At 40.9% G+C, this 14,667-nt stretch overlaps 1 long non-coding RNA gene across 1 annotated transcript; it reads right to left on the reverse strand.

The window, feature by feature from the left end:
• Positions 1 to 455: 455 nt before the first annotated feature.
• LOC132842878 (uncharacterized) lies at positions 456 to 10,246 on the reverse strand. Its single transcript, XR_009648081.1, has 3 exons — positions 10,096 to 10,246; positions 2,129 to 2,182; positions 456 to 471 (listed from the first exon to the last, which is right to left on the reverse strand). It is a non-coding gene; the product is annotated as an uncharacterized LOC132842878 (long non-coding RNA).
• Positions 10,247 to 14,667: the final 4,421 nt, after the last annotated feature.

Genomic DNA, 14,667 nt, shown 5'->3' on the forward strand with positions numbered 1-14,667 from the left:
GTGAGTGAGTGAGTGAGTGAGTGAGTGAGTGGGTAAATGAGTGAGCGAGTGAGTGAGTGAGTGAGTGAGTGAGTGAATTAATAAGAGAGTGAGTGAATGAGTGAGTGAATTAATAAGAGAGTGAGTGAGTGAGTGAGTGAGTGAGTGAGTGAGTAAATGAGTGAGCGAGTGAGTAAATGAGTGAGCGAGTGAGTGAGTGAGTGAGTGAGTGAGTGAGTGAGTGAGTAAATGAGTGAGCGAGTGAGTAAATGAGTGAGCGAGTGAGTGAGTGAGTGAGTGAGTGAGTGTCTTCATATCTCTTGCATCTTCATGGATTCTTCTGTAAGCTGTATGATCCACAGTAATCTCATGTATCTCCAGGTCGTCCATCTACAGCAGCAGCTTCCAAGTGATGAGACTCCAACCAGAAACAGGGCTCAGAATAGATCAGGCAGATGATGGAGAGCAGAAGGAGTCAGAATCACTGGACTCCTGTTACTCATAGATAGAAAAGACAGAAGGTAAATTATTGATAAATGAAAAATAAATAAATTAATAAATAATTTTGTCTTACAGTATTTTACAATTGCTAAAACACTAAACCCCATTCTCTGAACCCAGTGCTCTGTGGCCTAAACCCATTTGTCGAATCAGTCACTTTGTAGGCAAAACCTTAAACAAGTACAGGTAGTAAAGACACTGTTTGCAAATTTCATTCACTCTTTTTGCAAAACTCTAAACACATTCTTACTCACTAAAACACATTTTGTACTGTGTTGCAAAATGGTACAGTAAATACATGTGGCAAAAGTTAAACACAACTACAACACAACTGTCATTGTTTACACACAACAGCTCAAAATTGAACACACTTGTTTCTAATGGTGTGATCAAATCAGTTGTATAGAATATAAGCCAGTTCAGAGTACACAGGTGGCCCAGGTACGTTGAGTGTTGATACCACAATGGATGGAAACAATAGTACAAGTTTGTAGCCTACAGTTATTGTCCTATACTGTTACTGTAACTGCGCTATATTGAAGTGTATGTAAATCAGGAGTGCATATATATACACTTTTGCAGAAGTATGTCTTTCTGTAACACTTACAAAACTATTTATTTAGATGGTGTTTAAATGGATTCCATGGAAAGGCCCCATGAATATGTTTTTGTAGATGAAGCAGGGTTCAATCTGGTGAAGAGGAGAAGGAGAGGCTGGAACATAATTGGCCAACGTGCCATTATGGAAGTCCCTGGCCAGCGTGGTGGCAATGTCACTCTATGTGAAGCCATAAGCAATGGGGGTGTTCTCCACCATCATGCAACCCTGGGGCCATATAATACTGACCATCTTTTTGCATTTCTGGGTGGTCTTTGGGATGTTTTGTTTGAACGTGAGCAGCAGTATCATCAGCAGGCAGTGCATCCTGTCTATGTTGTGGTTTGGGACAATGCCAGCTTTCACCGTGGTGTCAGAATATGTGAGTGGTTCAACATCAACCAGCAATTTGTGAATGTTTGCCTTCCACCATACAGCCCTTTCCTCAACCCAATAGAAGAGTTTTTCTCTGCGCGGTGATGGAAGGTCTATGACCGTAACCCATATACAAGGGTATATCTTTTACAGGCAATGGAATTGGCCTGTGATGACATAGGTGTGGAGTGTTGTCAAGGCTGGATCCAGCACACGAGAGGGATCTTCCCCCGTTGCCCAGGAAGGGACAACATTGCATGTGATGTGGACGAAGTCCTCTGGCCGGACCCAGCACGAAGACGGGATGCTGAGGCAGAATGAATCTCTCATTGACTTTGATTTTGCAATTGCACAATATTTTGTGTAATACGCTTTTCATTTAGAGTTGTCTTTGTTCTTCAGGCTTACTTTATTTTTATGCTGAAAATACAGAAATTCAATACTGTATTACTTGCAGTACTTACAGTATACAATATATTTGCTGTACTGAGTTGTGAATTATTTACTTTTATTTATATTAAAAAATATTAATTATTTATTTATTTTAAAGACTGGGTTTTGTGTTTAAAGTTTTGAGAATATGGGTGAAGGTTTCAAGAAATGTGTCTTAGCAATTGTGAAATACTGTAAATAAATCATTCTACCACTAATGTAATTGTGAAAAAAACATTTAACCTTGTTCCTTTGGAGCCCTGTTCCTGAATTTCATGCAAAATGCAGCCAGGGATCCTTGGGAAAGTGAGAGTGCTGCGTGAGACATGTTCACACGTGGTCTGGAGGGATAAATACATGTTGTGTTTTTTTCTTTTAACTGTTTAAACGTGACATTTAGCCAGTGGCTAAATGTCATTAGCCTGCAGTGTCACTGAGAGATTTCATCTGAGGATATTTAACCGCATGCCGTTTTACTGTAAAGGTATGCAACAGAAAAAGAACCCTGTGTTCTTTCTAAAAGAATTAAGTCAAACTTAATACCACTTAGAAGGTGAGAGTTTTGATAGCTCAAGTTTCTATGCACCTAAGACCAGGAATCAGAGTCTCGTGTGTAAAAGCTGATTTAAAACTACTCGTATTTTCTTTTAGAGGAAGTCCCACTTGTGAAGATATTAAGAATGTTTAAGGGGGATTAAACGTCTACCACCAACTGCTCTTTAAATCCTTTTCATCTGGGTTTTGGAAAGGCGAGAAGGATAGAGAGAGAGAGAGAGAGAGAGAGAGAGAGAGAGAGAGAGAGAGAGAGGGAGAGAGAAAGAGAGAGAGAAATACAGTCCTTCAAAGTGTCTGGTGAAATCGCCTTGTCAGAGTAATTAGCTTCTCAACATTTAAGAATAAAATTACAATATGTTCTGTGGTGTGGCTGCCTTTCATATTGTAATGTGAAATGAATGAACTATTCCTTGGAATTAATAAGATACATTTCTCCCTTCCTGCTCCCTTCTTTTATTCGAATACATAATCTTTTACGGCTTCTCCAAACTTTGATCATGTCGTAAAACTCTGTCTATTTTATCATATGCGCCATATATAATTTACAAAGCAGGATCTTTAATGTGCAGATAATGATTGTAGGATAACGACGTTCAGTACTGGATTCCTTTTGATCTTTCTTCCCTTTCTATTAGCCAGCTCCTATTACACACTCGTCTTGTTCGTGGGTAGAAGGTCAGCACCGAGACAGATCCCTCGGTTCTGCACAAAATAAACTGTATACTCTGTACGCTCCTTTAATTACGCACCTGCTGCAAACCTGTCATGAACAAAAAAAAAAGATTTGTTATAGTTCTTCTGAAACGGAACAATTCACAGGCCAAAACGAGGCAAGCCCGAGAAGCTTAACCACAAGAACATGGACAAATTGTGTGAGAAGAGGGAATGAAGACTGGAGAAGAAGCCAGGAGAAGCCAGACGTGTGATGATGCTTAATCCTGTCTATGAATTGGCGAGCGTGCGGTAAGAGCCAGCTGTGATGGAGGAGAGGAGTGAAGAGAGGAGAGGATGAGTGGGATCATGCTGGGAAGATGATGAGAGACCTAAAGCGGAGAAAGAGCTCACTCAGCCTCTGCTGTCTCCGCCACTACAGCGCTGCCTCACACCAAGCAACACCATGAAGACGTCAAATGACCGAGTTCCTCATTATCACACGCCACCTAGCATGTCTCTCACCAGCCCGAGCTCATACAAAATTTATAGATAATGACTAATGTTGCTGCATTTCCTCTTCATGAAGTCTTAAGGAACGCACTGAGCACTAATGCCACCCATGCTCGTATACACTCCATTGGTACTGGCTTGGAGAACTCATACAAATTTGCATTTTTGGGGACTAATTCCTCATTCATCTCATTCCATTACCTCTCTCTTTCTAACTCTACCTTTAACACACACACACACACACACACACACACACAAACTTCCTGAGGCTCGGAGTGCAGCTCAGACCGCACAAGAAAACCCATAAGACACTGATTCTGATCAACACACGGGCATCAAGCTTTAAGACTGTTGACTGTAGAAAAGTTTCTTTTCTAACTTACAGTCAGGAATTCTTAAACTTTTAACTCTAACATGAACTCCATGGACCTCACAGAACAAAAACCTAATCCATTTATTCTAAGATTAGACTGGTTATTATTTAAGTGCATCTGTTTAATTTTTCATTTAATTTAATCAGTTTTTTTTTATTCCTTTTAAATACTGTAGTATTGTTTAAATGTTTAATAGTGCTTTGTTGTTAATGCAAATTTGTAGATAATGCAAATGGTAGTAGGAACTGAATCAAATGTAGTAGGAACTGAGTCAAATGCAAAAGGAATAGAATCAAATACAGTAGGAACAGAGTTAAATGCAGTAGGAACTAATCAAATGCAGAGGACACTGAATCAAATGCAGTAGGAACTGAATTGAATGCAGTGGGAACCAAATCAAATGCAGTAGGAACTGAATCAAATGCAGTAGGTACTGAATCAAATGGTGTTCTTGTGACATCACAATTTCTGCCCTAAATCTCTTTCAGCATCCCATCACTTTTTTGTAATATAATTTTCCATAGCAATGTGAACACATAAAATCACACACAAATCTTTGAGAGAAGAAAATCGTTATCTATATACTCTTAAAACTGTTATCTAGTCCCTGCATCAGCCTCGATGGCCTTCATCAGTCTCGTTTTCACTTAGAACACTTGCACATTTCCTCTCCACAGCTTCTCTCCCTAGTCTCTAGCTCAAAATTCCAAAAACCTGCAAACTCCTACAGACTCCTACAGAACACTTCCTCATAAAATCGTAATGAAAATATCGGAGGTCACGCAGAGAGCTGTGTCTTGGTCTTCTAGCAAATCGGAGCCCTCTGGAGAGATGATCTTAACCTTAGTTGATCCTTTTAAAAAAGTGAGCAGTAGCTGGTTTAATATGATACGTATAACATCAGCACCATGATTAGTTTCACAACGATCACATGATTTTGTGATATATTAAAGCTTTTCAGACTGTGCTGTCGTTCTAATCCCTGTTTTTACAGTTTTTTTGGATTGCTTACACACTAAAATTAAAAGTAGTACACTATTAGCAAAACCTTACACTCAAGAGGCAAAACATCAGCCCATATTTGCACAACTATAAGCACATTGTCAACCTCACACTTGTTGCAAAACTCTACACACAGTGATTTGCAAAACACTAAACACACTTAACATACATTACACACAAAAATCTATCATGAAGTCACTTCCTTGCAATACCAAAGCACTGACTGTCAAATTACTGCACCGTCCAACCAATCGGTTCAACACAGTCATCAGGTGTGCAAACACTTGATTGCTTAATTGTAGACACACCAATCAGGTGTGTAAGCACTATAAAAAGCAGCAGGTGAGTTCATTGGTCTTCAAGCACAATGGAAAGTGTCAGAGAAAGAGTAAGACGTGGAGGACAAGGAGGAGGAGGAGGACAAGGAGGAAGAGGAAGGGGAGGAGGAGGAAGAAGAAGGGGAGGAATCAAAAGAGGAAGAGATGGAGGCCATGGTAGAGGTAGAGGAAGACAAGAAGGTGCTAAAAGAGGACCGAATCTGACAAATGAGATCCGCGCAACACTGGTTATGTTGTCAACATGGCGCTGAGGGAGGCTGGACTGCGAGTACAGCCAAATCTAAGCCGATACACAGTGGCAAGTGTGATAAGAACATTTCGACTGGAAAATAGGTATTGTAAAAATATCATATCAAAAACATCTGCACGGTTTCAGTAACTGCTTACAGTACTGTATTCAATGCATTATCAGCACTTCTGTTACCTTTTCCTGTGAAATTACTGTACTATTGTATACTGTTTTTTTTTTCTTTTTCCTACATAGGATTGAGGGTCAGGAACGACAAGGGGGAAGGCCTCCTATGTTCACAGAACAGCAAGAGAGGGAGATAGTAAACATGGTTTTGGCCAAAAATGCTACAGTATAACACTCAATCAGCTCCAAGCTAACATTGTCAATAACCACACCAGTTTCAACGATATCCATCAGGTCTCAACATCAACACTGGCACGCATCCTACAAAATATACATATTCAAATGAAGCAAATTTATCGAGTGCCTTTCGAGCATAATTCCGAAAGGGTGAAACGACTGCGGCATGATTATGCAGAGGTATGTATTCACTTTAGCAGTGTGTTCTTGCATACTGTCTCATAATATTTTACTGTACTGTAATATGAATACTAGATCTATGCTGAACTACACAATTTTGCATGACACTGTTCTTCAGAGAGTTTTACGAATGGATGGAGAGGAGATCCAGCATGAGTTCATTTACGTAGATGAGGCAAGGTTCAACCTGACAAGAACACGAAGGAGGGGAGGAAACATCATTGGCCACAGGGCTATACTCAATGTCCCAGGGCAACGTGGGGGTAATATAACACTCTGTACAGCCATTACACAGAATGGGGTCCTCCACCGCCATGCCCATATGGGCCCTTACAACACAGCACTCATACTTACATTCTTGGACCAATTGCACAACATAACAGCAGCAAATCAAATCGATCATATGCAATACATTGTTGTCTGGGACAATGTGTCTTTCCACCGCTCTTCTCTGGTACAGAACTGGTTTCAGCAACATCCACATTTCACCGTCCTATATCTTCCACCATACTCTCCATTCCTCAACCCAATAGAAGAGTTTTTCTCGGCATGGCGGTGGAAGGTATGATCTCCGTCTCCAGGCTGATGTACCCCTCATCCAAGCCATGGAGGAGGCCTGTGACCAGATGGAGCAATGCAAGGATGGATTCGTCATTCAAGACGTTTCTTTCCAAGGTGTCTTGCTAATGACAACGTTGCCTGCGATGTTGATAATTCTCTGGCCAGATCCAGCTAGGCGAAGAGACAATGTCTAGTTTTTTTGTTTGTTTTTTTTTTTCAGTAAACTTACAGTACAATACGTAAAGTGACATTTTGTTACAGTATTATGAATCTCCATGTCAACATTTTGGGTGTGTTGACAAATGAGTTTCTTCAGTCTGCAACATTGGTCTTGTGTAGTGTTTGGTGAATTTACATTATATTTGTACTTTATTGATGGTAGCCTACTCTAATCATAGGGAAGTAGAAGTGCTAAAAGTGTTTTAGGTTTATCACAGCAGAGTGTAACTCATGCAAACAGAGTATAGTAATGTGAAACGTGTGTGTTTCATATGGTAACAAAGTGTGGTTTTTAAACAGAAGTGTATAGTTTTTACAAGAGTGTTTAATTATGCAAGGGATCTGTAGTGTTGTGCTAATTGTGTGTAGTGTTTTGAAAACACGGGCCCTGTTTTGAAAATCGTGCTTAAGCAATCCAAAAAAACTGTAATCGCGGGTAGATGAACATTTCACACTAAATAAGCGAGGTTAGCACAGCTTTTTCACTGGGGTTATGAGTGAGCAGTGCTGCAAACTTCACGTGAAAGCAAGGGACAAGTCGTTATCTAAAGTGTGTGCATGCTGTATTTATCCAATCATGGTTCTCAATGCTGTAATATATACAAATATATTACTAACATTAATCCAGGGTTCAGTAATGTACAGTGTTGAAAGGTCAGATGATAAACAGTCAGGATTAATTGCTAACACTGGGTGAATTAGAACAGTGTGAAATCAGACGGGGGGGGCACGGTGGCTTAGTGGTTAGCACGTTCGCCTCACACCTCCAGGGTTGGGGGTTCGATTCCCGCCTCCGCCTTGTGTGTGTGGAGTTTGCATGTTCTCCCCGTGCCGTGGGGGTTTCCTCCGGGTACTCCGGTTTCCTCCCAGGTCCAAAGACATGCATGGTAGGTTGATTGGCATCTCTGGAAAAATTGTCCGTAGTGTGTGATTGCGTGAGTGAATGAGAGTGTGTGTGTGCCCTGCGATGGGTTGGCACTCCGTCCAGGGTGTATCCTGCCTTGATGCCCAATGACGCCTGAGGCTCCCTGTGACCCGAGGTAGTTCGGATAAGCGGTAGAAAATGAGTGAGTGAACGAGTGAGTGAAATCAGACACAACCCATTATTCTGTTTACCCGAAGTTTCCAATCAGCCAGGAAACTATTTTTGGTGTGAAAAGCTCTTTTTTTTGTATCTATGTAAAAGTGTCTGAATTAAATTTTTAATTGTACCAGTCTTTTACCTTATTTTATTAGGGATGGTAGAATGTATCTATCTTTATTTTCCTGTGCTGGGAAACCTTCTTTCTGGTTTATTAAGCAGTTTCTTTTTCTCTCTGTCTCTCTCTGAGCAGCAGGAACTGAGACTGTTACTGTCATTGATCTATGACCTGTTTGACAGAGTAATGCACCGCATACACACACACACACAGTGGTATGTAAATTATATTCATACTCAGGTGTCGCAGCTCAGAACACATTACGCAGTCAGAAATCTCGAATGTCGTCATGTTGACACTGATTTATTTTTCTGCCAGTGCAAGAAGAATTTGTTGGTTAATGCTGGCTGTATCAGTTGATTCAGGAAAAAGGAACTGAACAAACATTGACTGATGTGGTTCGAGCAGCACATCCAGGAGTGTGAGGGTTTGTGAAGGCTTCAGGCCGAGTCCCCCTCAAAACCAAAATGGTCCTCTCTTAATAGCTTATTGTTAGATACTTTAGTATCTGATGCCTCCAGCTTTATCATTTCCTTTCTTTTTGTCATCTTGGGATTCAGGTTTAACACAAACACAGGTGATAGCTTTCCATATGTTCTCTTTTATTACATTAGTAGTTACATACAGTCTTTGCACAAGGACGGGAATTAACCCTTTAATTTTTTTAATGATGTACTAACTAATTGAAGGGATGTTAAATACAATCTAGTAGCTTAAGAAAATTGTGTTTCTGTCCCTTTGCCGGTGTTCTGATTAACATCTTTACCCCTGTGTATCAGCCTCACTTTGGGATTTCTGACATCATGCTTTAACGTTTGACTTTGAATTTTATTAAGCTTCAAAAAATTCTGATGTAATGGTGACGTCAATGGCTGCAACCTGTTTTAGTTTGTAAAGCACGTCTAGTGATAGAACGGTCACAGAGCAGCTTCCCGGAAGCTTAGACGTAGATTTCTGTTTAAATTCCAGTGGCCAGAGGCAAACATGGTATGGGAAAAACTCCTGGAGATGAAATGGAGAGGAAGCCGTGAGAAGAAACCAGAGTCACAGAGAACGTCCTGTTCTCTGAGACACCGGATAGTGGACTTACACATCATTACTATGCTTCCATGATTGTACAGTATAAAGACAAACAGTAATGATTGTGTTTGAAAGGATGTTCAGTATGAGCTCTCTTTAGAATCAGTTTTAGAAAGCGTAAGTGAAATCTTCTTCCTGTTTTTCTTGTGTTTATGTTGATGATTGAGCGTCTTTGTCACATCTCACTCCACAGTGGTGTTAATATGAAGCTCATGTGAAAGTAGACGCTCGGAGCTTTAAGAATGTGTAGAGTATCAGAAGTATTTCTGTTTCTGTATTTCTGTCTGCCTACTAGGTACAATATTTTCACAGAAAATGTCTGTATCTTCAAAAGTAAATGTTGATCTTAAACCCATTTCTGCTCTCTGAAATGCCCCAAGAAAATTTTGTTCATGGTCATGAAGCTAGATGATGTCTCATGTTTTGGTAATATTGTGGTAAAAATGGTACTATTGGTATTGGTAATATTGCTGCGGTCTGAGATGCTGAAAGTCTCTGAGAACCGAGCGGCGGCGGCGGCGGTGGCAGAGCGTGTTTCAGCCTCGGGTTGCTTTCTCAGCACCAGTGGCTTTTCTCTGCGGTGTGTACTTCCTGTCGAGAGGCACGCTGGGACGGCACAGGGTTCTGACAGCTACAACATGAACAGAACTGTCAATCTGACAATGATAGGCTTGTTTATTTTCCCTGTCGTTCATTATTCTTTTCTTCTCTTGAACTCTTGTGTTTTGACAATGAGTCAAAAATAACTCATTAAATGATGTGTTATTAAAACCAAGCTGAATTTGCCAAATAATCAACGCCTGCAGAAGTCAAATGAAATCCTCAATAATGAATATCAATCAACACTTTTGTAGTTGTTAACAACGATATTTTAAAACAGATAAATAGCAAGTTTTATTTTAATATTATCTCCTGGACACCAGACATCAGTGGCTTTCACTCACACCTCTGTGGGTTAAGGGTTTGGTTCCTGCTTCCTGCATACGTGCTCCAGTTTCCTCCCTCAGTCCAAAGACATGTATCTGACTGTAGTGTGTAAATGTGTCCTGTGATGGGTTGGCATCAGGTCCAGGGAGTCCTCAGCTTGTCCACGCTCCAGGTTCCTAAGAAAACAGGAACTTATTTTTCTTTTCTCATTTGGTCTCATTTCCAGATCATCTGCTGTCTTCATCTTTATCTAATCTCTACTTGCTCTCTTCTCCTCAACCATCCTCCTTTCCTGTTCTTCCATCCTACCCCTCCTTCCTTCCTTCCTTCTCTTCCTGCTGGCCGTCTGCTCTAGCCTTCTCTATAAATGAGTAAATAAAAGATGGGGGGCTTTATTGAGAAGTGGTGCACCTACATCATTTCCTGCTGATAAAAACATGATGGGGTGGTGCCAGAGGGATGCAGCTTTGTGCATCGCGGCTGCTAACAAATCCAATTTCCACAGGAACACGATGCAGAGCAGACCCCCTGGGCGAGCACTCACAGTGGACAGCATCCCCTCCCTTCCCTTCTCCATCTCCAACATGCTTCTCCTCATGCACAAACAATTAGGGCCTGATTTCTCTGTTATTAATCACAGACCCCAGACAAAGTGTGAGATCATAATTAAAATCTATTTGGGAGCATATGTGCCTTGGTCCCTCAAGGCATACGTGCGAGAGTGGAGGAGGGAGAGAAAAAGAAAAATACTGAAAAATTACAAGATGTCTACTCAGTTTTGTGAAGGCTTAATGTGTTCAGGTGTGTGTGTGTGTGTGTGTGTGTGTGTGTGTGTGTGTGTGTGTGTGTGAGTGAGAGAGAGAGAGAGAGAGCAAGACCGAGACAGAGAGAAAAACAGCACAGATAACGAAGAAATGGAGAACGCAAAATGTGTGTCTTTAGGGGAAGCAGATAAATTAAATGCTTGTTTGCTTTCTTATTGCCGTTTATTTACCTGGATTGTGTCCAAATGAAGGAAGCAAAAAAAAAAAAAAAAACAGAAAGCAAACGACACACAAAAATAATGAATCACATAAATGTTACCTTATTAAAAGTTTGCTGTTGATGCCAATGAGAAGAGATGCACGACAGAAGGTGTTGGATGAGAAGCTTGTTACGCACAGATTTAAAAAACCATCAAGTATAATAAGCCACAATGCCGTTTGGATCCCAAGCTCAGGCAAAGACGATGAATATTAAGGAACGTCTCCTCTCCCACGCCTCCATGGGGAAAGTCAGAGGTCAAAGTTTACCATGTCCTCATTCCAGTCCCACGTATTTGTCCTGAACTCAATACAGACAATGTGTATTTAGTGAACACACTCCTCCATACACAGAAGAACAGGCTATAAAAACATTTAATCCCCAAAAATGATTTGCTTCCTTCCTTGTTGCCTGGGTGGAGTTTGTAGAACAGATTATTTCAGTTTTAGTTTTACACTTTTATCTGGGATCAGGCAAGACAGGAAACAAAACAACAACAAAAACACATGAAATCAGATAAATCACTTAACCAGATTAGAGAACACAATTATAACTGCTGGTGTAAGATAAATGAAATAGATAGCAGGAGGCGACATGGCACATTTTCTCTCTCTAATCTGAGGCCAGTATGTGTGTGGCTTATAGGGAATAAAAAGAACTCCTCCACTGATCCAGCCGGGATCTTTCTTTCTTCCTTCTTTAGGTTTAGGAAGTAACTCCTTTTTTTTTGGATGGGATTGGAAGAAGAAAAAAAAGAACTCATTGAAAGAAACGCTTTACTTTCATTTTTAGGGCAAGTTTTTTATTTTTCTGTTTCAATAAATAAACAAACAAATAAACAAACATTGTTGAGAAAGAAAAGCTGTGATTGTTGTAAAGCGCCAAAAAAATTCATCCTCTTTAGGACCAATGAGGCAATAAATAATAAATAGTTTCTCCAAAGCCATGAGATCAAATCTTCTGATGCTCGCTCTCTCTCTCTCTCTCCCTCTTTCTGTCTCTGTCTCTCTCTCAGTCTCCCCCCCCCTCCCCCTGTCTCTCTCTCAGTCTTTCTCCCCCCCCTCCCTCTGTCTCTCTCTTTCTCTTTTCAAATCAAGCCAGTTGTAATATTTCATATATGACTGATGTTCATGGCTGTTTCTTGTATCTAATGTGTGTGTGTGTGTGTGTGTGTGTGTGTGTGTGTGTGTGTGTGTGTGTGTGTGTGTGTGTGTGAGAGAGAGAGAGAATGTGAATGTGCTCACTGGGCACTTTATTAGGAACACCTGTGCACCTGCTCATTCATGCCATCATCTAATCTGCCAATCATATATCAGCAGCTAAATGGATCCATCACACAGATACAAATGAATAGCTTCAGTTCATGTTCACATCAAACATCCAGGTGGATGAGCTTCAGCAGCAGATGATCACATCAGGTTCCTCTCCTATCAGCCAAGAAGAGGAATGTGATACCATCATGGACACAGATTGGTCCTGGAGGAACGTTGGCTCATTTCACTTTGTACTGTAACATCTATATATGGTTGAAATGACAATAAAAGCTTCTTGATTTTACTTGAGATTCACCCAAACACGACAGTTCAAGATTAGAGAAAGACCAGAAGTTCTTTAACGGTCACATTTTAGCGACTCTGTGTCCAGTTTCTGCTGACAGTAGAGGAACCTGATGTGAAACTCCTTGTGTGTTCTGACTTGCTTTTCTGCTCATCACAGCTGCAAAGAGTGACTACATGAATAAACTCTAGTAAGTTGTGCAGCAGATCAGCAGTATCTGACATTTTCTCCATTCTGATGTTTGATATGAACATGACACAAAGCTCTTGACCCGTACGACTGTATGCACCACACTGCTGCCACGTGATCAGCTGATTAGATAACTACAGGAATGAGTAGGTGTACAGGACTTCCTAATAAAGTGCTCAGTAAGTGTATGTATATGTGCAAGAGCTCCAATTTAGCTCCTGTGTCACAGAGGGATTAAGATTCAGCCAGGTATTGATTCATTAGGTAAATAAACAAAGAAAAAAACTGTTTGCCGTGCTTATTTACTGAACTCATTAGTCCATTTGGAATTGAAGAGTCCCTGGTGGTCCAGCGGCAGCATCCAGCACAATCACTGCCGTGTCCAAAACCCGGTCACTCAGAGTTAACTCTTTGTCCCAATCGCAGATAAAATGAGATCAAGCATCCAGCATAGAATCTGCGTCAAAAATCTAAATGCATGGATCAGATGATCTGCTGTGGTGACTCTGAACAGAAGGACATCAAGAACATTAGTTTGTTTGCATGTAGTATGTGCACGTGTCTACGGCAGTGAAGAGCGAGAGAGCGTTTTCATTCAAATCTCTGAACACAGCTCTATTACACAAAGCCCAGTATATCAGCACACAATGTATCCCACACAAGTCTGAGGTAAATTTTCCTTTAAGTGTTTCGTAACAGACAACAGACTTTCATAATAGATGCGCTGACAGTTTTTGTCATCAATCGGCTTTTGTTAGACCGTATTTTACTTCAGGGGCAATTTCAGCTTGCTAATTCACACCAGTCATCCAAATATTGGCCCATAATCATTTGATATTTAGCCAGTAATTAAACACTGTGTTAGGAAAAGTGCTAGCGTGTGCCGTTGGACCTGGCAGACAGAATCATTCTCAGTAGTGACAGAAAAGACAGCAGCATGACAAGGTAACAAGAGTGCATTTCTTTTCTTTTTTTTTCAATTTTTCACAAATAGGTTCCTTCCTCTACATGCTTAAACCGTGTCGTGCTTTGTTTGTGCTCAGACACTGGTGGTAATAGAAAGCGCTTCCCTCAGAGAGACGGTCTCATTCAGAACAGCTCATCACTCAGGCGTTGACGCCGTCGCTTAACTCGGCCTTGATGTGACAAGGCTGTCGTGGGAGAACGTTGACGGCTCCAACACTTCCTTTTCTTGCTCTGTCTCATCTCCACTGCCACTGAACGGATTCGGCCTCCACAGAGGTTTAGCCAACTCTCGTGAGCTAGCGTTAAAAAATCATGTTTCAAACGAGCCACTTAGTTGCCGACGAGCCACAGGAAGTAGTTTGGACAAAGTGTAAATGCGAGTGCTGTCTATGTTCTCAGCAGGGAACTCTGTCCAACGATTCCTGCTGCTTCTGAAGCCCCGTCGAGCCGATTTATGAAACAAACAATCACTTAAAGAAATCCAGACGTCAACTTTTTTTTTTTCAGTATTAGACATGGGTCAGGTTTGAGAGAGAAAATACTTTCTCGGGAAGTCTAATTCCTTCTTCACTCTGACAATATACACATTTATACAGACATTTTATTTGTATTTTTACTAAGCAGCTTTACAGGAATATAAATGATAACATTTTTCATTTGAATTTATCGCTCATGTGCAAGCCAGAGGTGATGATGGGGAGGAAGACTGACCTGAGATGACATGAGGAAAAAACCTTGAGAGGCACCAGACTCAGAAGACCTGTCTGTCAGAGAGACAGAGACACAGACAGATAGAGAGAAACAGACAGAGACAGAAAGACAGAGAAAGAGACACAGAGACAGACAGAGAGAAACA

Source organism: Tachysurus vachellii, chromosome 1 (assembly GCF_030014155.1).
Source record: "Tachysurus vachellii isolate PV-2020 chromosome 1, HZAU_Pvac_v1, whole genome shotgun sequence".
Taxonomy (NCBI): Eukaryota; Metazoa; Chordata; class Actinopteri; order Siluriformes; family Bagridae; genus Tachysurus; species Tachysurus vachellii.